Source organism: Leptodactylus fuscus, chromosome 3 (genome assembly GCF_031893055.1).
Source record: "Leptodactylus fuscus isolate aLepFus1 chromosome 3, aLepFus1.hap2, whole genome shotgun sequence".
Lineage (NCBI taxonomy): Eukaryota > Metazoa > Chordata > Amphibia > Anura > Leptodactylidae > Leptodactylus > Leptodactylus fuscus.
The window spans coordinates 162703131-162726593 of NC_134267.1; the positions used below are offsets into that span (position 1 = coordinate 162703131).

The 23463-nt window shown below is 42.6% G+C and overlaps 1 protein-coding gene across 1 annotated transcript in view; it reads left to right on the plus strand.

Annotated features, from left to right (window-relative positions):
• The first annotated feature begins 13288 nt into the window (after positions 1 to 13288).
• Positions 13289 to 23463, plus strand: part of PLD1 (phospholipase D1) — a 103443-nt gene continuing 93268 nt past the window's right edge. The window contains exon 1 of the mRNA XM_075268697.1: positions 13289 to 13383. The gene's annotated coding sequence lies outside the window, so the exon portion shown is untranslated. The remainder of the gene's footprint in view (positions 13384 to 23463) is intronic.

A 23463-nucleotide genomic window follows, 5' to 3' on the forward strand; every position in this document is an offset into this window, starting at 1 on the left:
ATATATGTGTAAATTTGTGTAAAGTATGTGTCTTGTATACTGTGTGAGTACTGTTTGTTTGTATACAGGTATGTGTGAGTATATACAGTATGCTATAATAATGTGTATGTGTGAGTGTATGTATATATGTGAGTATATATAGTATTCATACATACATACAAGTATATATATGATTTATATATGGCATATGAATGTATATAAATGTATATGTGTGAGTATATATGGTATATGTGTAAGGCCTGGTTCACATCTATGTTCGGTAATCCCGCCATCCCCCAGAACGGACTACTAATCGCATTAGCAAGCGTTGTGCAGGGAAAGCACAAAGACCCCATAGACTATAATGGGGTCCGTGTGCTTTCAATATTACATCTGCGATGATACAACAGCCAGGACCTCTGTAGATTAGCTTTTCTAGGACAGAGCAGCTGCAGGTAAGGGTAACATTTCTAGGAGCCATGCTGTTCACTTGCCATACAAGGTGTAGCAGTAGGTTTAGGTAGTAGTGCACATGGTATGGTGGATGAGCAGAACGGCTCCCTACATGTTATTACCTTTAGCTGTCGTGTCTCGGTACCGCTGATCTGCAGTGTCCCCACTTTTGGGCCCTAGACACCCCTGTCCGACCCCATCTGCTGGCTCTATGTTTTACTGCTGTTTTGGCGGTCGGCCTCTCCATTGTTCAGGTCTCCTGGCAAACCCAGACACCAGAGAGGCAACGCTAAGTGAACCTAGCATAAGTTTTAATCTGTGAGTAAACCTGGCAGTAAAGAGTCTGTCAGGATTTGAACCTGTGACCTGCTGTCTTGCCCGCTGTCTCCTTGTTTCCTGAGCTATCCAGCTTCTTGAATAACGGCCTGCTGGACTTCTGTGTGGAGCCTACTCCTGAGGCTCATCAGCTGCTTCTAATGATTGGAACCCGCCCTGTATTACCCTGATTGGGTTGCCTATATATAGGTGACTCTGACACTTCCTGTTGTGTTGGTATTGTGTTCTGAATATCCGAATACAGCCTGGACACCTAGGAGACCTCTTTGCTAGAGATCTTCTTTAGTTCCTCGGAACTTTACCTGCTGGCTGCCAGCTTACCGTAGCTCTATACAGCTCCTGAATTTCTACAGACTTATACCTGTTATTTGCTCATCTGATCTTGGACTATACCTCAGCCCACCTGTGAGCTACCCACGTGCTGTCTCCAGCCTCCTCTGCATTACCTGACGACTGGACTCCTGATCCTGTGCTACTAGTATCGTGACAGATTCTGGCATAAATACACTGAAAAGATTTATGCAGCTAGGCAGTGGTGGGGTCCTTTCTAAATTTGCTTTTAGCTCCATGAATTTTGTGTACAGTATAATACAGGTTTAAATAAAATTGTTTGCCTCCTTTTGATATGGAAGGTGTTGGGTTAATATGAGTTATGCCTGTTGGCAGAGGTGTAGCTTGAAGCTCCTGAACCGCAATGTAAAATCTGTAAAGTAACCCCACATACAATGTGCTATCTATACTCGTGTCTTTTTTTTATGTTGTAAAGAAGTCTTGGGCCCCCTTTAGGCTCCAGGGCCTGATAGCAATTGCTACCTCTGCATCCCCTATATTTACACCCCTGCCCCATTCTCTCATCTCTATGTGTATAGCTTTATTCAGAGAAGAGTAATGACATAGATAGTGAGTACAGAACTGTATTTAAGCTGCAAGTTTTCACTTACTGTTAGTTTTCCTGCCTGTTCTTTTATGTACCTCGGAAACATATACCTCTCTGAATTGAATATTCCACGAATAGCTTGCACAGCATCTGTTGTATAGTCACTTCAGCTGCCTCACATAAAAATAGAAATCTGAGCTTTGTAAAAACATATTGAACACAAACAAATGAGCCACCATCCAAAACAGTATAAATATAAAGTCAGAAGAAAATGTGATAACTAGCTAATTGGTTTTACTACTGATCTCTACAAATGTAATATGTTTCATGAGTGGATTTGCTAATATGGGTTAATCTAGAAAAGGTCTCCTAATACAGGTTTAGAGTGATTTAGAACCATAGTGTAACAATACCAACTGGACACAAGACAGAAGAATGGGAATTCACCTGTATCGATCCCCTTTCTCGGGTAATAATAGCATCCCACTCTTCAGTATATATAGCAACAGCAGGACAGCTGCATACACAAGAATATGACGCACATATCACAACACTAGCATATGGGGAGACGGCAGACAAATAGGAACTCATTGACAGATGAATGAAACAGGAAGGTGATGGTAATCAGATAATGGAATGAATGGATGATGCTAGACAGATAATAGAATAAAAGAATGCTTCAGGATTCTCCTTCCAGCTGCTTTACTTTAAAGGTAATGTGTCAACTTGGGAGGCTTCAGCAGTTTCAGAGGTTTCCTGGGTTGAACCAATTAGCAATTGAGGAGGCCTATATAAGACCCTGCCGGTCTGACACAGGGGCCAACTAATTGTTTAACGTTCTAGTTTGGCTCTGCATATTGTTTGTGTTTCTGTTTGCATCTTTCTGACCCTTGGTTTGCTTTTTGGATTCTCTATTGCCTGCTGATTTTGATGGATTTTGACCCCTTGGCCTACTTTTGAATATTGCTGTCATCTGATTTTGTTTCTGATGTCTTCTCCTGGTTATGCCCCTTTCCTGTACGACTGTTCACCTGTTCCTGGTCTACTCTGTTAGTCAATAGTAGGTTTTGTATTGATTTCAGTTTGCAGTGCATTTACTATTTGTATAGCTTTTTGTTGGTGACAATTCAGATTCAGCTAAAGTTCATATGGCTTTGTGACTGGTGTTGTGAAGGCTCTTGGTGATCTGTCTTGGCTTGCAATAATGTGCATATTTTTAATAGCTGTTTCTACTGTTCACTGTTATCAGCCAGCTTCTGCTGTTGCTTGTGTTTGACTATGAATCAAAACCATAATAGTATGGTTATGAATTTAACTTTCTCCTCAGTCTTTTGCCACATGTAAATGCTGACCCTAACGCCAAACACCACTGACCTTACTAATATGAACCTTATTATGCAATAATGACCCTATCAACAGGAAAGTGTTTGGGACTCGGAGATAAGAAGACCAAATTAACCCAGACTGAACATTAGTAAGTAGTAAGGAACAGATTAAAGCAAGAAAACTGAAAACAAAGAGCATAAGGAGCCAGAAGAAACCATTGGAACTGCACTAGAAGAACATTAGGCTAAAACAGAAGACTATAAGTATATAGAGAATTACTGAATTAATCAAACATAGCAAACACTATCACCCAGCAACAAAATGCAAGAAAAAAAGGATCTAAACAATCAAGTGAAGCTCTATTTAGACAACTGAGGTGTAAAACTATCCTGTAAGGCTGAGTTCACACGTAATTTTTTGGTCAGGATTTTGAGGCCGAATTCGACTCAAAATCCTGACCAAAAAGACGGCTCCCGTTGAAATCAATGGGAGCCGTCAGGTCTTTTTTTTCCTGGGGCCGGAACAAACGGAGCGGAGTGCGCGACTGGATGCCGGTACACTGCACTGCCTCCGCCTCAGTTTCTGGACCAAAAACCCTGTGTGCATTCAGCCTTAGGCCAGGAACCCACTGGCCGGAAACGCTGCAGCGTTTTATAGTACTTGCAAAGTGGATGGGATTCATGTGAATCCCATGCCCACTTTGCGGAAAAAACTGTTGCGGTTTTGAAAATTGCAGCATGTCAATTATATCTACGGAAACGCTGGCAGCTTTCCTATAGATATATTTGTAACAAAAAGTCCGCGAAGGAAAACTTTGTGAACTTTCTGTTGAATGCGCTGCGGGAGGAACCGCGATGCATTCATGCCACGGTTCTTCCTACAGCGCTTTAGCGCTGCATTTCCACCCAGTGGGGCCTTAGCCTTTAAGAGCTATTTTTAAGGTAGGGATATGGCGTTGTACCTGCAGCGTGGATGGGATTCTGGCTAATCACATACACACATCGCAGAAAAAAAAATCTGCAGCGGATGAGCTACATTTTCAAAAACGCTTACATTTTGTTAAATCACAGCATGTCAATTATAAAGTACCTACGGAAATACTGGCATTTTCCGTTTAGGTATGATTGGGCCAGAAAATCCACAAAGGAAAACCCTGCGGATTCACTGTATGCACCCTAAAACAAGCTGTTGGAAAAAAAACCTACAATTTTTTGACTATTGCGGCTAAAATCTTGACGTGAAATTCTGGTTCTTAAATAGGCACCTAAAGGGTGGCATAAACACACTAGACAGTCTAATGAAATGCCAGATTTAACGTAAAGCATCAGTCACTTTGACAAATCTGGCACATTTCCATATTGCCTAAGTTTACATTGCTTAACTACTAACAAATCTGGGCCATCAAAAACGCACTTTGTAGGTGAGAATAAAAAGTGTCTAAGACAATGACATGTCTGAAACTTGGCACATTTAAGCCACAACTCCAAGATATGTACAATTACACCAGTGTCTAGTAGTAACCACAATAGTAAATCTGGGTCAATAAGTGTAGTACAAGGCATGTATTGCATTTGTATGGTACAAATTGTTCCAGTATTCTGACACTACAGTATTCATATTATCTGGCTAACAGAGCTGTAGACATGGCTTTTTTTTAGTAATTAAATCCTTCCGGATGCAGATATTTTTTTTTTCTTTGACTCCCCGCCTTTCAAATCCTATAACTTTGTTATTTTTCTGTTCACAGAGCCATATGAGCGCTTAATATTTGTTGAAAAAAAATGTGCTTTCTAGTGGTACCATTGAATATTCTGTACTTGACTATTCTGTAATTCAGAGTGGCGTGGAATTACAGAAAAGCTGCATTTGTATGACTTTCTTACTGGCTTTATTTTTACCGGGTTCGCTCTACAAGCAAAATGACATGTTACCTGAACTCTATGGCTCAGTATGATTCCGAGGATACCAAATTTACATTTTTTTTTTTTTTAGTTTTAACCCTTTAAATACACCCCCCCCCCCCAAAAAAAAAAAAAAAAAATGTACTTTTTAATATTCCATTTTGGAGAATGTCTGATATTTTGATTATTTTGTGTACAAATTCTCATGGAAGGTGAAACGGTGAAAAAAAACGTCATTTTGTTGTTTTTTTTATTTTTTTTACCGGCTATGGTGTTTGCAGTAGGGGAAAAATATTTTTATATGTTCGTAGGCCAGGCGTTTTCAGACACAGGGATGAAAAATATATTTGTTATACATATATTTACTTCTATTTCAAACCTAGGAAGGGGGGGGGGGGGGTTATTAGCTCCTATAGGGGGCTTGAACCCGTGAATATCGCTATATAGCTATTGAGGCTGGTCATAGACCTTTAGAAGTGTTATGGCTGTCATAGTAAGGGGGTCAGCTTCCACAATCTTGCCATGCGTGAACCGTCCTGCACCTATAAAAGTATAGGGCTGATAGGGACTGGCCCAGGAGTGTTTTTTATTACTTTGAGGAGTCACAGTGCAGTGCAATGTCTACAATCATAGTAAACTTACATATATCTGTCAACAAAACAATAAAAAAAGTCCTAGGCATCAGAATACGTTGAATCAGTAAGTCAATCAATTTCAAAAAATTACATTTTGTTTCTAAAAGCCATATAACATAATAAAGCCAATATAAATATGATATCACTATAATCGTAATAACCCGCTGGACAAAGTTGCCATGTCATTTTTAATGCAGAGTGTACGCTGTAAAAACAAAATGCAAAAATTACGATAAAATTGTGTTTTTTTTTTCTCATGGCCCTCCAAAAAATGTTAATAAAATCTAATCAAAAAATTATATGTACTCAGAAATGGTTCCAAATGTAAGTACAACTCTTCACATAAAGAATAAGCCCTAACTTAGCCATGTTGACAGAAATATAAAAAAAAGTTATGAATTTTGGAAGACAGGGAAGCAAAATATGAAAAAAAAAATTGCTGAGCATTAATGTACAAACTACCCTGTGTCCTTACATGGTTAAATTGTGCCTTCCCGCAGCGCTTTGAACAGAAAGTTCACAGAGTTTTCCTCCGTGGACTTTCTGTTACCATTATATCGACTGGAAAGCTGCTGGTGTTTCTTAAGATATAATTGACACACTGCGATTTCCAAAACTGTGCCGCTTTTGGAAATCGCAGTGTGTCCACGCTGCGGTTTTAAACGCAAAGTGGGCATGGGATTCTCATGAATCTCATCCTCTTTGCAGTTACTGTATAACGGCGCGATTATTGTCACAGCGTTTTTGGCCCATGGGGCCATAGCCTAAGAGTACAACTTCTGTAAAAAACAAAACAAAAAAAAAACAAGCTCTGATACATCCATGTTGACAAATTATAAAGTTACATCTCTTTGTAGATGGGGGGGAATGCCGGAAAGGCAAAAAAAGAACATTTTGGTGTGCCCTACAGTTTAAAAGACACATCCTGTTCTATCAAACCATTTATGGTACATCTTCAGGAAAAATGTGACACTACATAGACAGATGTATTATAACTCATGCCAGCTATAGCTGCAATCTAGGCAAGTCCTTTCCAGTTTTAAATTTTGGTGTATAAAAACCTCGTAAGATGAATCAAAATTATTAGGAGTTCGGAGTCTCTTAAATATTTATTTTCATCTTGTGCCAACAGTTAATGAGTTAAGACTCATGTAGGAAACGCCAGTCTTAATAAATCTCCCGCCCCATCCCGTTGTGTCTGTGTGACTTTTCATGACCAAAAATAATATATTAGTCTGAATGATCTTTGAAACTACACAGACCAAGCACGAAGTCCACAAATGTGAAGATAACTAAAATGAGTTAAGTTGAAGGATGAGCTTTGATTATCTCCTGATGTGAAACATTATATCAGTAGAGACCCCCACCCATTGTTAGTATAAGGGTGCATGCACACTACGTAACGCCGGGCGTGTATGAGAGCCGTACACGCCGGCATTACAGCAGACTGCCGAACACTTCCCATTCACTTCAATGGGAGCGCTCGTAACAGCGGCGTTTACGAGCGCTCCCATTGAAGTGAATGGGAAGTGTTCGGCAGTCTGCTGTAATGCCGGCGTGTACGGCTCTCATACACGCCCGGCGTTACGTAGTGTGCATGCACCCTAAGGGAGCCTTCACACGGAGTAAACGCTTTGCTCATTCTGACCTTAAACTCCTCCAGAATGAGCGGCGTTAAAACAGATCCCATTGATTTCTATGGGTGTCAGCATATGCGCGTATCACATTGAAAGCAATAGGTAAAAAAGCCTCCCATTGATTTCAATGAGTAGCACGCCTATGCCGGCACCCATAGAAATCAATGGGATCTGTTTTAACGCCGCCCACTCTGAACGAGTTTACGTTCAGAATGAGCAGAGCATTTTCTCCGTGTGAAGGCTCCCTAAGGAGAATACAGTGTTTCTTTGTGAGTTGTGACCACAAACCTCCTCTTGAACTAGTTCTGCTCACTCAGCTGCAGTTTGTTTCCCAACTTCCATGCAGTGATCGCAAAGTCCTTGAATATGGACCTGAATCCCACGTGTATCATTAGAATATGAATATTTCATGTTTCGGTATACAATTAAAGTGTAACTAAACTTTTGGACAACTTTTTTGAGCCAAAGCCAGGAGTGGATTGAGCAGAAGGTAGAAGTATAAGATCTTCCTATATATTTCCCATTCACTCTGTAGCCGCTCAAAAAACCTCAGCAAAATCTGCAACAAAAGAAGCCACTTATCCGCAACTTCCATTCTTTTCTTCTCCTCGTCATTTCGGATAAAATTAGTTTGTCCTGTTATGCTTATTACGATCACAGAGCACCGGAGGCGTTCCTCTTGTGCTCCAAGCACCCCCCGCGTCATAACCTCACGCCGCCTCTTAGCTAATTGTGTTCACTCCCCTCTTCCTCTTCTACCTTTTGCAGTTATTGGACGCAGCGCTGTAACAGACCACTGGAAAATGGCAGCCCGGGGGAATGCACAGTCAGTTCTTTGTAGCATACTTTATTAACAAATTTTGTCATCTTCTATGAAATCCTGCAGGTTTTAGGCTAAGGTCCCGCATAGTGGGATGCAGTAAAAAAGCTCTGTTGGGAAAAAGCATGATTTTACCTGCAGTGCTTTTCACAGAAAGGAAACCTCTGCTGACTTTCTGCTTCAATTATACCTATAGGGAAACCACAGTTTTTTTTTTCCATAGGTCTAAGTGACATGCTGCAAATTCCAAATTTGGTTTTGGAAATCGCAGCGTATCCACTGCGCGTATTTTCACACAATATGTAGCTGGGATTCACTAGAATCCCATCCACTGTGCAGGACTCTGTTCGTATCTACTCACCCTCCAACCTCCAACTGGCCGTCATATATCGACCTCCGGGACATACTGCTGCCTTTATCGACCACTTCACCACCTGGCTCACACACTTCCTATCCACAGACACCCCCACCATCATCATGGGTGACTTCAACATCCCCATTAAGACAGACCACCCTTCTGCCTCCAGTCTCCTGTCCCTCACCGCCTCCTTTGGTCTCTCCCAATGTTCCTCCTCTGCCACCCACATAAAGGGGGGCACACTAGACCTAATATTCACCCGCCTCTGCTCCATATGCAACCTCTCTAATTCTTCATCCACGCTCTCGGACCACAACCTGCTGACATTCTCTGCCCTCTCCTCTCCAATACACACCTCAACCTCTAAGCCAACACGCCCCCGCAGGAACCTCAACCGCCTTGACACTTGCACCCTCTCAGACTCTCTACTACCACTCGCTGACATCTCCTCACTCCAGGACACAGATGCCGCTGCTGCCTTCTATAATACCACCATTACCTCAGCCCTTGATTCTGTAGCCCCCTACACATACACCAGAGCCCGACCGATCATTAGACAACCCTGGCACACTGACCTGACTAAAAAACTGAGACGTGCCTCGCGGGTTGCAGAACGCCTCTGGAAGAAAAGCCACTCCAAGGAGGATTTCCTCAGGTACAAAGAAACAGTCTCTCATTTAAGAACGCACTCACCTCTGCAAAGCAGGTCTACTTCACCACACTCATATCTGCACTATCTCGCAACCCCAAACAGCTATTCTCCACCTTCAACTCCCTCCTCCGTCCTCCCGCCCCCTCTCCGACATCACTTATCTCAGCTGACGACTTTGCCTCTTACTTTAAAACTAAAATTGACACCATCAGAGACAGTCTCACCCTACTCCCCCGACAACCCCTCTACCCAACTACTTATTGTTCCTCATTCCTGACCTGTTTCTCCTCCATAACTGACGAAAAACTCTCCTCCCTAATCTCCAAATCCCACCTCACCTCCTGCGTGCTCGACCCGATTCAGTCACATTTCATCCCCAAACTCGCTGAAGTCATTACTCCAGCCCTAACCCATCTCTTCAATCTATCCCTAACCAATGGATCATTCCCCTCAGCCTTCAAACACGCCACTGTCACTCCTATACTTAAGAAACCGTCCCTCGACCCGTCCTCTCCTGCCAACTATCGTCCCATCTCACTGCTCCCGTACGCCTCAAAACTTCTTGAGCAGCATGTCCACTCCGAACTCTCCTCCTATTTCTCATCCAACCTGCTCTTTGACAGACTTCAGTCAGGCTTCAGACCCCGGCACTCCACTGAAACTGCCCTAACAAAAATCACCAATGACCTGCTAACCGCCAAAGCCAAGCGCCATTACTCTGTCCTCCTCCTCCTCAACCTCTCCTCTGCCTTTGACACAGTTGAGCACTCCCTCCTGTTAGAAATTCTCTCATCCCTTGGTATCTCAGACCTGGCCCATTCCTGGATCTCCTCATACCTAACCGACCGCACATTCAGTGTCTCCTACTCGCACACCACCTCCTCACCTCGCCCTCTCTTTGTAGGTGTTCCCCAGGGCTCCATCCTAGGACCCCTCCTGTTCTCCATCTACACCCTTGGCCTGGGCCAACTCATAGTATCTCATGGCTTTCAGTACCACTGCTATGCCGATGACACCCAAATCTACATATCTGGACCAGACATTACCTCCCTGCTGGCCAGAATTCCAGATTGTTTAGCGGCCGTAGCCTCCTTCCTCTCCTCCCGCTTTCTCAAACTCAACATGGAGAAAACAGAGTTTATCATTTTCAGCCCATCCTGTATGGCCCCTCCACCTGACCCATCTATCAAAGTTAATGGAACCACAATTACCCCTGTCCCACAGGCCCGATGCCTTGGGGTAACCCTGGGCTCTGACCTATCCTTCAAGCCACATATTCAAGCCCTCATCACCTCCTGCCGCCTCCAGCTCAAGAACATCCACCGAATTCGCCCCTTCCTCACCCAGGAAACTACCAAGATGCTCGTCCAGGCCCTCATAATCTCCCACCTAGACTACTGCAACACCCTTCTCCATGGACTCCCAGCTAACACCCTCGCCCCCCTCCAGTCCACCCTAAACTGCGCTGCTCGCTTAATCCACCTCACCCCCCGATCTTCATCAGCTGCTCCCCTCTGCCAGTCCCTCCACTGGCTACCTATAGCCCAGCCAATTGAGCTCAAGCTACTAACGCTAACATACAAAGCCATCCATAACCTGTCCCCTCTGTATATCTCTGAACTAATTTCACGCTACCTGCCCACACGTAACCTCAGATCCTCTAATGACCTCCTACTCCGCTCTGCTCTCATCCGCTCCTCACACAACCGTCTCCAAGATTTCTCCCGTGTATCCCCCATACTCTGGAACTCCTTACCAAGACACATAAGACTGATCCCCACAATCACAGGATTCAAGAAGGCCCTGAAGACTCACCTATTCAGGAAGACCTACAACCTCCAATAACACTACTATCACCGCACCACCATCTGTACAGTCTCTCCCTCTCCTTCTGTCTCTACCCCCTTCCCTCATAGATTGTAAGCCCTCGCAGGCAGGGCCCTCTACCTCACTGTGCCAGTCGGTCACTGTTAGTATTATATCTATCTGTATATTCTGTGTACTGTATGTAACCCCCAAATGTAAAGCACCATGGAATTAATGGTGCTATATAAATAAATAAATTAATAATAATAATAACAACTGTAAAAAGCTGAATTTTTTTTCCCAAGGCTTTTCTGCTGTAGGGATCCAGCCTTACTTTCCCTTGCTTCTCATGCATCTACATGATATCATATGAGAGAGTAAAATCTCCTCTTTCATATGGCACCTAAAGCAAGTTTCTATGTTTTATAATGCCTGAGCTCCAGCCATCTCGCCATCCTCATTTTATCTTCATTTCACACAAGGCTGCACCCATCATAAAATGAATACTTTTAATTATATTATACTTTTATTGATATTGTATGATTAATTAGATACATAGCTTGTCGCAAACTTACTTTCATAGGAATTCTATTGCTAGATTTTTATATCTCAAATTTTTATTGTTCTTTCATAAAAACTATCACAAAAAAACCATAACACAAAATAGAATGAATAGTATTTCCATAATAAAGGGATTAAGTACGCATTTATGGGTCCCTTGTATCGCTATACAGTAATACCATCACGACAAAGCAATAGCAAACCAATATTATTCTAAGACGTCCGCAGCTGATTCCATGAAGGTTACTCTTTCATCTCCTGAGTCTTGAGTCATCTGTGACAATCTTACAAATACTAGAGAATAACATATCATTAGGTAAATATGCATACTACATCTTTCCTATAATGACTATACAAGTAGACACAATGATATATTTAATGTTACTTTTATTGTTGTTTTATTGTAATTCTTTGTTACCTTCTAATATGAATTATGAAAATATTTTAATGATGCAGTCACTAGACTTTTAATTCATCACAACAGGGCTGTGGAGTCAAAATCACAGTCGGGGACCGATTTTCTGTGGAATCGAGCCTTATTCACACATCCATATTTCATGTACGTATGGCATCTGCATTTTCACAAATTTTTCACCTGCATATCAAAAATTGATCTGCTTTTCACAGACACAAACAGCACACCATCTGCATATGTAGGGAACTGTCTGTAAAGCACAGACCGCGGAGGGAGAAGTGTTAATGAGGCCTCAGATTTGGGCTAAAAAAAATGAGTTCTGCTTTATCTTTGGGTGTATTCTGCTGGAATCTACTATAAGGGTAAGTTCACACAGGGTTTTTTGGATCGGAACCTGAGATGGAGGCCACGTCAAGTTCTGATCCAAAAACCAGGTAGCCGCGACTGAAAGCTGGTGCACTGCACCGGTATCCAGTCGCACACTCTGCTCCGGATTAGGCCCAATCAATGGGCCTAGTCCAGAGGAGGGTGTGTCTTCAGGCCGAAATTCGAGGCGACTCGGCCTGAAGAATGAGCATCTTGCTTCTTTTCGCTCCTGAACGGCTCCCATTGATTTCAATGGGAGACTTTTTTTGGTCAGGGTTTTGAGGTGAATACGGCCTCAAAACCCTGACCAAAAAACTTTGTGTGAACTCAGCCTAAGAGTGAGTGGGAGTAGAAAATTTTTCTGATGATTTCTGCATCAGATTTTGCATGGTGTGTCCCGCTGTAAAGTCTGTTGTATGAACCTACCCAAAAAGGCTGAAGCCCCTATGTTGCAAAAACGCCACAGCAAAAAACACTGCATTCTACAGTATCTGTAATGTGGATGAGAGTCTTGTTAATTGCAGAAAAAATCTGCAGCGGAAAATGTGTTTTTAAAATACACTGCATGTCAATTATACCTGCGGAAACACTGACATTTTCCGTATACGTAAAATAAAGGCAGAGAGTGCGCAGATGAAAACTCCATGTTTTTCAGCCATGTTTTTTTCTGCATTTTTTTTTTTTTAATTTTAATACTGAGTTTCACTAAGAGGGGCTTCAAAATTCACTGTGTGACCTTGTTATGGAGCTTTGTGAGAGAGGAATAAAAGGGTAAAACTTGTTTCCTGTGATGGCTGTGGTGTAGAGTGTCAGCTCTTGGGCACAGTCATGCACCTGTAGACTACTATGGGGCGGGGGTACCACGCCTGTCCCGGTTGCCACACATTGTGTTGGTGAGCAGGTAGCTGAGGAGGAGGAGGAGGAGGAGGAGGAGGACGGTGACAAGACTCCGGTCGGTGCAGACACCGCAGGTTACAACATGAAGAGATAACAGATCAGTCTTCACACTCAGACGCTGGCCCCGCCCCTTGTTGACGTTCTCACACGGGGGGCGGGGCCTGAAGTTCTCCCGCGGGTGCAATAGGCTGAGGAGCCAGCGGGCGGGCCGGGCGCTGCTGAGCCTGTGGGGAGTTGGCCTGAATTCCCGATGCTCAGTGTGTGCGGCTCCTCCGTGCTCCGGACTCTCCTGTTGCTCACTTTGGATTACAGTGACAGAGACTTTCCTACAAGCATGGCTCCACAGCGCCCACAGGGGCTCCAGGTGAGTGACAGACTGGGGGCTCCTCACACCTTCTCCTCCTCTCATACACCACACTTGTCAGAGAAGACATTCTGCAATCTTAAAGGGACACTAAAGCCAAACTCTGTTTCTTCCACTTGTTGCCTGTGTTGTGAGCACCCATGTCAGGCTGAGGTGTAGGGTGACGGGAATGTTTGTGTGACAGGACAGTGTCTGCTCCATCACCTGCCCCACCTCTCAGCAGCTCTGGAGACGTCTCTATACACTTCTTATCTGCACTTCTATCTGCTTGGTCATGTAGGGCGAGTGTCCCTTTATCAGCCTATACATTCCTATACAGGGTGACATCTCTATGACAATAGGTTTCTCTTGTGTACTCCGTACTCTTCATATGTCATGTATATATAGCACAGGTCCAGGGACTGCTCACCCTGGTGTCATGTCCTATGTGAGGACTACATGATATGTTATACTGGGCTCACTTATCTTATTCTGCTCTTTAGGGACAAATGTAACCCTGATAGCAATGTGATCAGAGCCTTACCTGGTGAGCTGGATAGTATCACCGCCTCTGGGCAGAGAATGAATGGACAAGTGGCTGTGTATGTATTCAGCTTTCTCCATTCGCTTCAATGGGAGTTATGGAAACGTTTCAGCAATGGGAGACAGAAGTGAGATCACATCTATCAAATACTTATGGATCAGATGGGAGTACCCATGTAATTCTGAGTTGTCTTCTATCCAGTGCTTAGGGGGTAACTGCTAGATTGGTCAGGGTCTCCCTGCCGGGACACTATTGCACAATCTGCTGCTGCTACAGTCCGTTCTATGGGACTGCTAGAGATAATTTAGGGTTGGACTCAGCTTTGCTTCAACCGTTCCATTGAGATAAATGGAGAGGCAGTATAGATGTTTGACCTACTCCTCTGTTCATATGGACGAGGTGCTACTCCCTACCGTAGTCTCTAGTCAAACTTTTGTCCCCTATCCAATGGATGGAAGATTACTTGTAATAACTTGGAATACAACCTTTAAATAGCCATTTCACCTTGAGGGGGGAAGTTCATATGGAACGTCCAGTTTGTGACACGTGTTTTTTGCACAGGTAATACCCTAATAAATGTATGGATTTAATGGGGGGGAATTCATCAAGACTGGTGTATTTTACTCAGGTCTTGATATTCCCTGCGCTTCTCCACAAGTTACAAGTGGTACTAAATATTTACAAATGAGTAATTTGTGACCATTTTATACTATAAAAGTGGCAGAAGGGCTAAAATGCACCCCCTCCCCCCTGTGACTTTTAAGAGTGTACGTATAGAGCTGCGGTATTGTGGATGGAGGTGGTGAAAGGGGGGGTTGAGTGCAAATACTATTTAGAAAAATTGCACATTGCAAATAATGAACAATGTAGCCAAACTAGTAAAAAGTAATGGTGTAGTAGTTGTGAATAGCACCTGGCACTGCTGTCTTGTTTCCCAACATTGAGAGACGTTGAGATTTGAGCAGCTCTAGATGTGTGTAGCCTAAGCCTCTAATAAACGCCATGTGAAAGGTCCTGACCTACTTGGAAAAACCAGTTCTGCCGAACATTAAGAACAGAAGTCACGCTTGCTGCTGTTGTTATATCTGTCAAGAAAAGGATTACATACATTTCCACACTAGGCTGTGTTTCAGGATTGTAAAATAAACCGACTGCACAAGAGGTAATCTAACAAGCACTTGTGAGAAGTCATCCCATAGTGAACACTGGCAGTGTATTAAAGGGGTGTTCCCAGATTATATCACTACTAGATATGCTACCACCTTACGACTGGTAGGTCTGAGCTCTGAGATCCCATTGATCTATTAAATAAAAGGAATACAGTGTTCGATCAGCATTGTATCCCCTTCATGCTCAGGATCAGTGTGGCCCCCAGAGGTTGAACCTTTACCAATCATATCAGGATAGCTTAATGTGGTGAAATAATATGGGAATGTCACTTTAATTAGACCATCATTTATCATGGGGGACTCATTCACATTAGAAAGCTCACTTCTTTTTTTTTTTCCCCTACCTTCACTTAAAAACAAAAATAATTCCCAACAGTATCAGTATTAACAATGACATTTCTATTCTTACAATGTTGGCTTTATTCCTTCTACTGGGAACCAGTAAGGCTAAGGATCCATTCAGGGTCCATTCACTTGGAGGAAAATGGTGAGGAATTTGGTGTGAAATTTCAGAGCTGAAAAAAAAGTCTCCCATTGACTTTAATGGGTTCCTTTTTCTGCTAGCACACCAAATTCCACACCAAGTTATTGCTGTTTTCCGGATTAGGCCCAAATGAATGGGCCTAGTCGGGAGGGAGTGTCTTCAGGTGGATGTTGTGAGGTAAATCCGCTTGAAAGAATGAGCATGTCGCTTCTTTTTTCTCGGACTCTGAACAAACGGCTCCCGGGAGCTGTCTTTTTGGTCAGGATTTTGAGGCAGATGCAGACTCAAAATCCTGACCAAAATACCCCGTGTGAACTTACTCTTAGGGTCCATTCACACGGAGGAAAATGGCGCTTTATTTGGAGCTGAATTTTCCACGCTGAAAAAAAACCCCTCCCATTGATTTCAATGGGTTCCACTAGCTTTTTTTTCCACTAGCAGAATTTTCTGAAAGAGAAGTGAATGGGAGTTAAGAATATAGCATAGCAACTTTAGCTACACTGTTTCTATAACTCTAGAACTACAGAAACATTGTAGCTCACTTGTGTTACGCTGTTTTTGCAGCTTCCATTAATTTCTATGGAGGTTGTAGAAACAGTAGAGCCGCTCTGCTCCCCTATTTCTATAAGCCTCTATTCATATGACCAATGTGCAAAGCAGTTGTGAAAAGAACAGTTTTCAAGGCCATTTTGCATTATTGGGGCGTCAGTTTTCACAGATCCCTCCAAGATTTATATCCATTGAGGGATCTGTGAAACTGAGCAAAAATAGGACATGTCTGATTAAAACAGACTGTCAGGAAAAGACAATCAGTCAGGTGAATAATTCTATGACATGTATTGATTCTAATGTAGCCATGTGATGGCCTTTAACAATGTTAATAGGGGTAGAGGACGTGTTACTCTGGTGGCCAGAACCTGTGGTCAGTTGTTGACACATTGATTTCACACAATGGGAATAATCCTTTTAAGTTCCCAAAAACCTTAAGTATCACATCCTCAGAAACATGTATTAGGCTATATTCACACAGATATGTCACAAAATTATCTAGGGCTATGTTTGCATTTGCAGCAGAGGCTTCACCTGAAATTGGCAGACGAAATAGTCCTACACAGACAGCTTTTTCATCTGCCACTTTCAGGGTAAAAACAACGGACTCATTGACTATAATGGGGTCTGTTGGGCTCCATATTTAACCACTACAGTCCACCTGTGTGTTGTTCTAGTCATCCGCACCTAGCATTACACTGACTGCCATATAAATGTCCCCACTTTGATGTTTGGAACTCATTAGCTTGTCATTTTTGTAATAAATCTTCGGTGTGTGACTATATTCTTGAAGGAAAAGGTGACACCAGTTGGACAAGTGCAGAACATTGTGTGTATTGAATTTAGCTAAAACATACATGTAATAAAACCATGCAAAACATCCTGGGTGAAAAAAAGGCATTGCTGAATCTTTATTTCTAGTAGAGTTGTTGCTGGTTGTTACGTACAACAGACCACACTGCATGTATCAATACAGTATCTTGCTGTGTACTGAATCCAGTCTGTGAAGTTTCTATGACAAGTCTTATCTGGTGCTTGTACAAGCTGTTTATGTGGTGTCAAACACATAGGCTTTGGCCATGAAATGGCTTGCAGCCAAGCTGCAATGTCATGTCTTACATGGTGTGAATTACAGTCACATCTTTACACTGCAGAAACAAATCCATAGCACAAACACATGGCATGTCATTTATTGCTTCATGTTCGGCCGTGGTTTGCAGCTTTTGGGACCAGCCGCTGAATGCTGCTGTGACAATTAGCCCGTTTCTTCTGGTCTTTGCTGAGAGTGGCTCTGTTGCCAAATGTCTGTGATGGATATCCTACAGTAGACTTGACACATGGAACCTTAGCTGAAACAAAAGGTTTTCCAGGCATAGGATATTGATGATCTATACTCAGGGTAGGTCGTATTAATAAAATAAAAATCACTAATACTCGCTTGTCCCGATGCTCTGCCAGCGCTGTCCAATCCAGCTCCAGTGTCCTCTGTTTGATGTGCAATGTCCTTTTCCTTACGCTGCTCAGTAGTCACTTGCAGTGGTCAATGGCTTTGCGGCCAATCAGGAGCCTAAGGAAAGGGATACGGGACTTCATATGGGGGGGGACCACCACAAGAAAACACTGGACTGCGCTGGGAGGCACCAGGGACAGGTAAGTGTGTTTTTGTTTTCTTTGTTCTACCTAATATAAATAAAAATATTTTTTTATCCTGGACAACCTCTTTAATTCCCAATAGTCACTACTACTGGTGTGTAGAAGATGGGTAAGCATGGAAGTGATGAAGAGGATGTTAAAGGGGTATTCCCACGTCGCATACTCACCAGTTTTTGTTGCTGTAAAATCTTCTGTCTTCCTGCTTTGTTGCGTCATTGGTGGGCGGGGTTACATATGCAAAGTCAGCGGCGAGATGCCGCTGGCCCTGCGTGCATGCTCATAGATGGTGAGACCAGTCTAGCCTTCACAATGCAAATACAGACCCGGCATCCGCCTCTCTCTATTACAGCGGTAGCCGGGTCTGTATTCGCATTGTGAGGGCTAGACTGGTCTCACTATCTATGAGCGTGCACGCAGGGCCAGCGGCATCTCGCCGCTGACTTTGCATATGTGAATACAGACCCGGTATCCGCTGTAATAGAAAGGCGGATGACGGGGACGGTTAGACGCCTGCACAGATGCCTGCGACATCGCTATGCTCCTGCCCTTCATGAAGCCAGCAGCGATGTTGCAGGCATCTGTGCTGGCGTCTAACCGTCCCCGGCATCCGCGTCTCTATTACAGTAGATGCCGGGTCTGTATTGGCGGCCCCTGCCGCAGCTGGCTTCATGCAGGGCAGGACCATAACGATGTTGCAGGCATCTGTGCCGGCGTCTAACCCTCCCCGGCATCCGCCTCTATTACAGCAGATGCCGGGTCTGTATTGGCGGCCCCTCCCCCCCAAAGGGTAAACTACCTCCCCCCTCCAGGCTCGCTCCCGTGCACTTAGCCCCTCCTCCCTCCCCCTGAGAGCAGCAGATACATCACTTGACTTATGACCGGATAAGTCAAGGATGTGTAAAAAGCAGTTTTGCTGAAGCAATGTATTTAGGAAAAGTCTTACATTCACATTAACAAGCAGTATAGATAGGATCCTTGTGATGGGACAATCCCTTTAATAATGACCCATCCTGAGAAAAACCCTGTAAATATTAAGTTTCCTGTTTTGCATGCTACTTGTTATAGAAATAAGTGAGCTACATACTGTACTATAGCTTAGGCTTAGTTCTACATTTGCCATATATGCTCCTGGCTATTATATTGTTCATATCTTTAGAGCACTTTGCATTCAGAACCGTGTCCTTTTAGCCTACATATATGGTATATAGTTAGTTATTAGACCAAATTCTGACCAGAGGACGGGAAAGAACCTGCGCTGACTCTGTGCCGTTTGGATAAAACACGCACTTTATTATATTCACACACACACGGCGCTTCAAACAGCGTTTCGGGGATACCCCCTTTGTCAAGTGTACAAATACACATAATCCCTGAAACGCTGTTTGACGCGTCGTTTGTGTGTGAATATAATAAAGTGCGTGTTTTACCCCAACGGCACGGAGTAAGCGCAGGATCTTTCCCTTCCTCTGGTCAGAATTTAGTCTATTTTCACCCCGTGTGGGTGCTGGGATATTCTGCTGCTCTTCACCTCTCCGTTTATTTACCTTTGGTTTTGCCATACACCAGTAATGAACTTTTGGAATTAATAGAAGACGATTGCTTGGTACTATCTCCATAGTTAGTTATTAGGTCAACCCTCAGATTTGCACCTGTTCTGTGTTTTTGACCCACTTCTGGTTTTGTCTCACAATCTCATCTGTAGTTAATCCTGGTGCATTGAAAGGTGAATTGTGCTGGTGAGCGCAGTACAGCGCTTATCAGATCATGTCACCAAGTGGCTTTTAGTCTCATCTCCTGTTCTTAGTATTTTTTTATGTTTATTTGTTTTACTTTATTATCCCATTAAATCAAAAAATCTGCTTGTGTCCACATCTAGTGTTCTGTTAAACTGTATAGTTATGGAGCAGATTTAGATACTCCCACATCCAGTTAGATATGTAGATGTGTTAGACCATTACAATGAGTGAAGTGGTGGGGGAGGGGTAGTTCTCCTTGAAGTCAATAACCGACTCTAGCTTCAAAATAAAATGGTAAGTTCTTTCAAATGATTCAATTGTTGATAGTATATAATGAATTAGTTTCATAGTTTATCACATATTTACTTTCTTAGGAATTAAATCACTTGTTTGCTCCTGACTTAGAGAAGCTTTAAGGCTTTTGTACATGTTGGAGAAGGAGTTGTGGGAAAGGGGAGTAGTGGGAGTCTGTGGCGTGGCTTCGCACCTACACATCCCTGCCTCTGGCCAAAGCTGAAGCAGTCCAGCTGTTCATTAGGTGTCTCAGCACTGTTATGTACAGACACTTACATGGGTTTCTTCTCCGTTACTCCACCTTTGTGGTCCACACACAAGTTCTATACCTTGTGATGGCTTGGTTACATAATTTATGTAAAATCCTGGTATAATGAGACGAGTCCACCTTGAACCATAATGTTATTGTGGGTGCTGATAGTGATATTGGCAAAGACTGCATTTCTGGGTGGGCTGTTTCAGCAAGCTACCTCTCAGTTTGTTCCTTTGAACACGTTGCAGATTACTCCATATGATCTAATGTCTAATAGACTTTGTCCCCTCATCATTGCATGTCCAGTAATACAAATGTTGCCATATTCACAACTAGATGCTCCCAATTCTCCCCCTGGAGGAGATGACAAAGTTCATGTGTGCTAATAGAATAAACAGTGTCTAGTTTTTTTCTATTGTATGAAGAATGCAGCTCTGAGCCGGCCAGGCAAACCCCTAGAGCGAGAAGAATTAGCAATGCTCCTCTCATTAGATGCTCCAGTGCTTAATAAATAGACGTTTCATTCCAGATGCTGCCAGGAAAAAGCCACAATGCACATCCCTGTGTCCGGGCGCAACGCAGAAGACAATTAATAGTGTTTCTCCAGTACTTGCCTTCATTATTAGCCATCGACTGAAGACATGGAGGACACTATTTATAGCACACCCGATAAGACTTGTGTCTTCTGCACAGACGTCTTGATGCTTTTCTTTCTTTTAATTATCATGTTATATGTAGCTGATGTGTTCTCTTTGGGATTTACTTTCTTACGTAGAATGATTTCCTCCCTATGGACAAGTCCAGATGCAGAAATTCTAATGCCCTGGCACGTTCCGGTGATTTCTGTCATGTAAAACATGCAACATCTCTCTGACCAGTTGGACTGGACTCAAATCTGACTATGGGAGCTATTGCCCTATGGTATTTTTGTACTACAGTGGAGGGGAAATGAACTTTAAGCCTGGATATAAAGCAGAGTCTGTAAAAGAGTGCTTCGTAGTTGCAGTTTATGTGCCTCCTATTAGTTTTATTCAGGAAATGAATCCTAATGTTATGTTCCTAAGCAATAAGGAAAATGGGTTTAATGATGGCCTGTGGCTAAATGGTAAGCAAATAGGAAGAAAAAAAGCCTACATCTGTTCAGAGTACACGACTACTGTAAAGTGCCTGAGCAATTCTAATAGAAATACAATATATATATACTCTATGGCAATTGTTTTGCACTGTATATGTTGTTGAATGGGTTTACTGGATATTTTAGCTGTAGCTGTCTCAAAGGTCTCCACTGAACACTATGGGCTTCTTCACTGTTCATCAGATACTGCCCTGTGCATTCAGAGGCAGTGTGTGATACTACATGTAGCGCTGTCCCATTCACTTGTATAGTACTGTGCCTGGTAAAAAATGACTCAGACACAGCACTTGCCTAAATGCCTAAGCCCCTTCAAAGAACTGCAGGTGATGGAAGTTGCACCCCACCAATCTCATGTTGTTGGACTGGCTTTGGGCTAGGACATCAATGTAAATGTCCCAGAATCTCCCCTCCCCTCTTTCTGTTTTGTGTGTATTTGAAACTTGTAAGATGTTCAGTACATGCGCACCAGGAGAAGATATGACTGCTGCTTATGAAAGGACATTTTTACCCAAATAATCCTATTAATATTATAAATGTGAAAGTTTGTGTGTTTGGATGTTTGCATGTTCGGATATTTGTTCCTCAATCACAGAAAAACCGCTCCACCGATTTGGCTGAAAGTTTCCACAAACATAGTTAATACACCCGATTAAACAATAGGCTACTTTTCGTCACAATAGCGCACATATGTTTGTGCCAGGACCCCCACAAAACCCAAACTCACACCAACACCCCTAGGGGGTCTAATAAATGCAAAAAAAAAATAAAAAAAAAAAGTTAAAAAAAATATAAAAAAATAAATAAAAAAGGATTAAAAAATTCAAATCACCCCCCTTTCCCTAGAACACATATAAAAGTAGTTAAAAACTGTGAAACACATACATGTTAGGTATCCCCACGTCCGAAATCGCCCGCTCTACAAAGCTACAGAAATATTTTTCCTGTTCGGTAAACGCCGTAGCGGGAAAAATGGTCAAAAGTGCCAAACCGCCTTTTTTTCACTGTTTTGATTCTGATAAAAATTTGAATAAAAAGGGGCCACACGGTGGCTCAGTGGTTAGCACTGCAGCCTTGCAGCGCTGGAGTCCTGGTGTTCAAATCCCACCAAGGGCAAAAAACCATCTGCAAGGAGTTTGTATCTTCTCCCCGTGTTTGCATGGATTTTCCATCCCATATTCCAAAGACATACTGATTGGGAAAAAATGTACATTGTGAGCTCTATGTGGGGCTCACAATCTACATTAAAAAAAAAAAAAAAAAAAAAAAAAAAATTTAATAAAAAGTGATCAAAGCAATAACATTTCCCAAAAATGGTAGAACTACAAAGTACACCCGGTCCCGCAAAAAAATACGCCCTATACATCCCCGTACACGCATGTATAAAAAAGTTACGGCTGTCGGAATATGGCGACTTTTCAAAAAAGAATTTTTTAACACCGTTTTGGATTTTTTTTTTAGGGGTCAAAATGTAAATAAAACCATATAAATTTGGTATCCCCAGCATCGTAACGAAACACAGAATACAGGGGACATGTCATTTTGGTTGCACAGTGAACGCCGTAAAACCAAAGCCCGTAAGAAAGTCGCAGAAATTCATTTTTTCTTCAAATCCACCCCATTCTGAATTTGTTCCCTGCTTCCCAGTACATTATATAGAATAAATAATGGTGGCATCATGAAGAAAAATTTGTCCCAGGAAAAATTAAGACCTCATATGGCTCTGGGAGCGGAGAAATAAAAAAGTTATGGGGTTTAGAAGGAGGGGAGTCAAAAACGAAAATCAAAAAATGCCATCGGTGGGAAAGGGTTAAGTTCAAATACCTCTGTCCCAAATTCACTATGTAAAGTTTCTCACAACACCGTATATATAGCGGCTCAAATACAAAGTAACTTCAACACAAAAGTCTCACGGATTCTCTGAATTACCACAAAAACAAGATACAAAGTTACATTTCATATCCCAGACCTTACACACAGTACGAAAACCTTACCCGCGCCTGTATATACCCAATTCTACAATCACCGCAGACGAAGTCGCGGGTACCAGCTAGTTGTTCATAACTTAAGTGCTCTTGTACAGATGTCATTCTCATTATTGTTGGCAGCACATCCCTTTACATAGCTCAGGGTGCTGGTGACAAACCACATCAAGGATATGAGCAGCCAGAAAATGAGTATTTGGTGGTCAGCTAATAGCAGGTTTTTTACATGGGTCATTGATCAGGAATTAGTGGTTATCCAGAAATATGGATTTTAAGGCTTATTTTTAGGACAGGCCATAAAT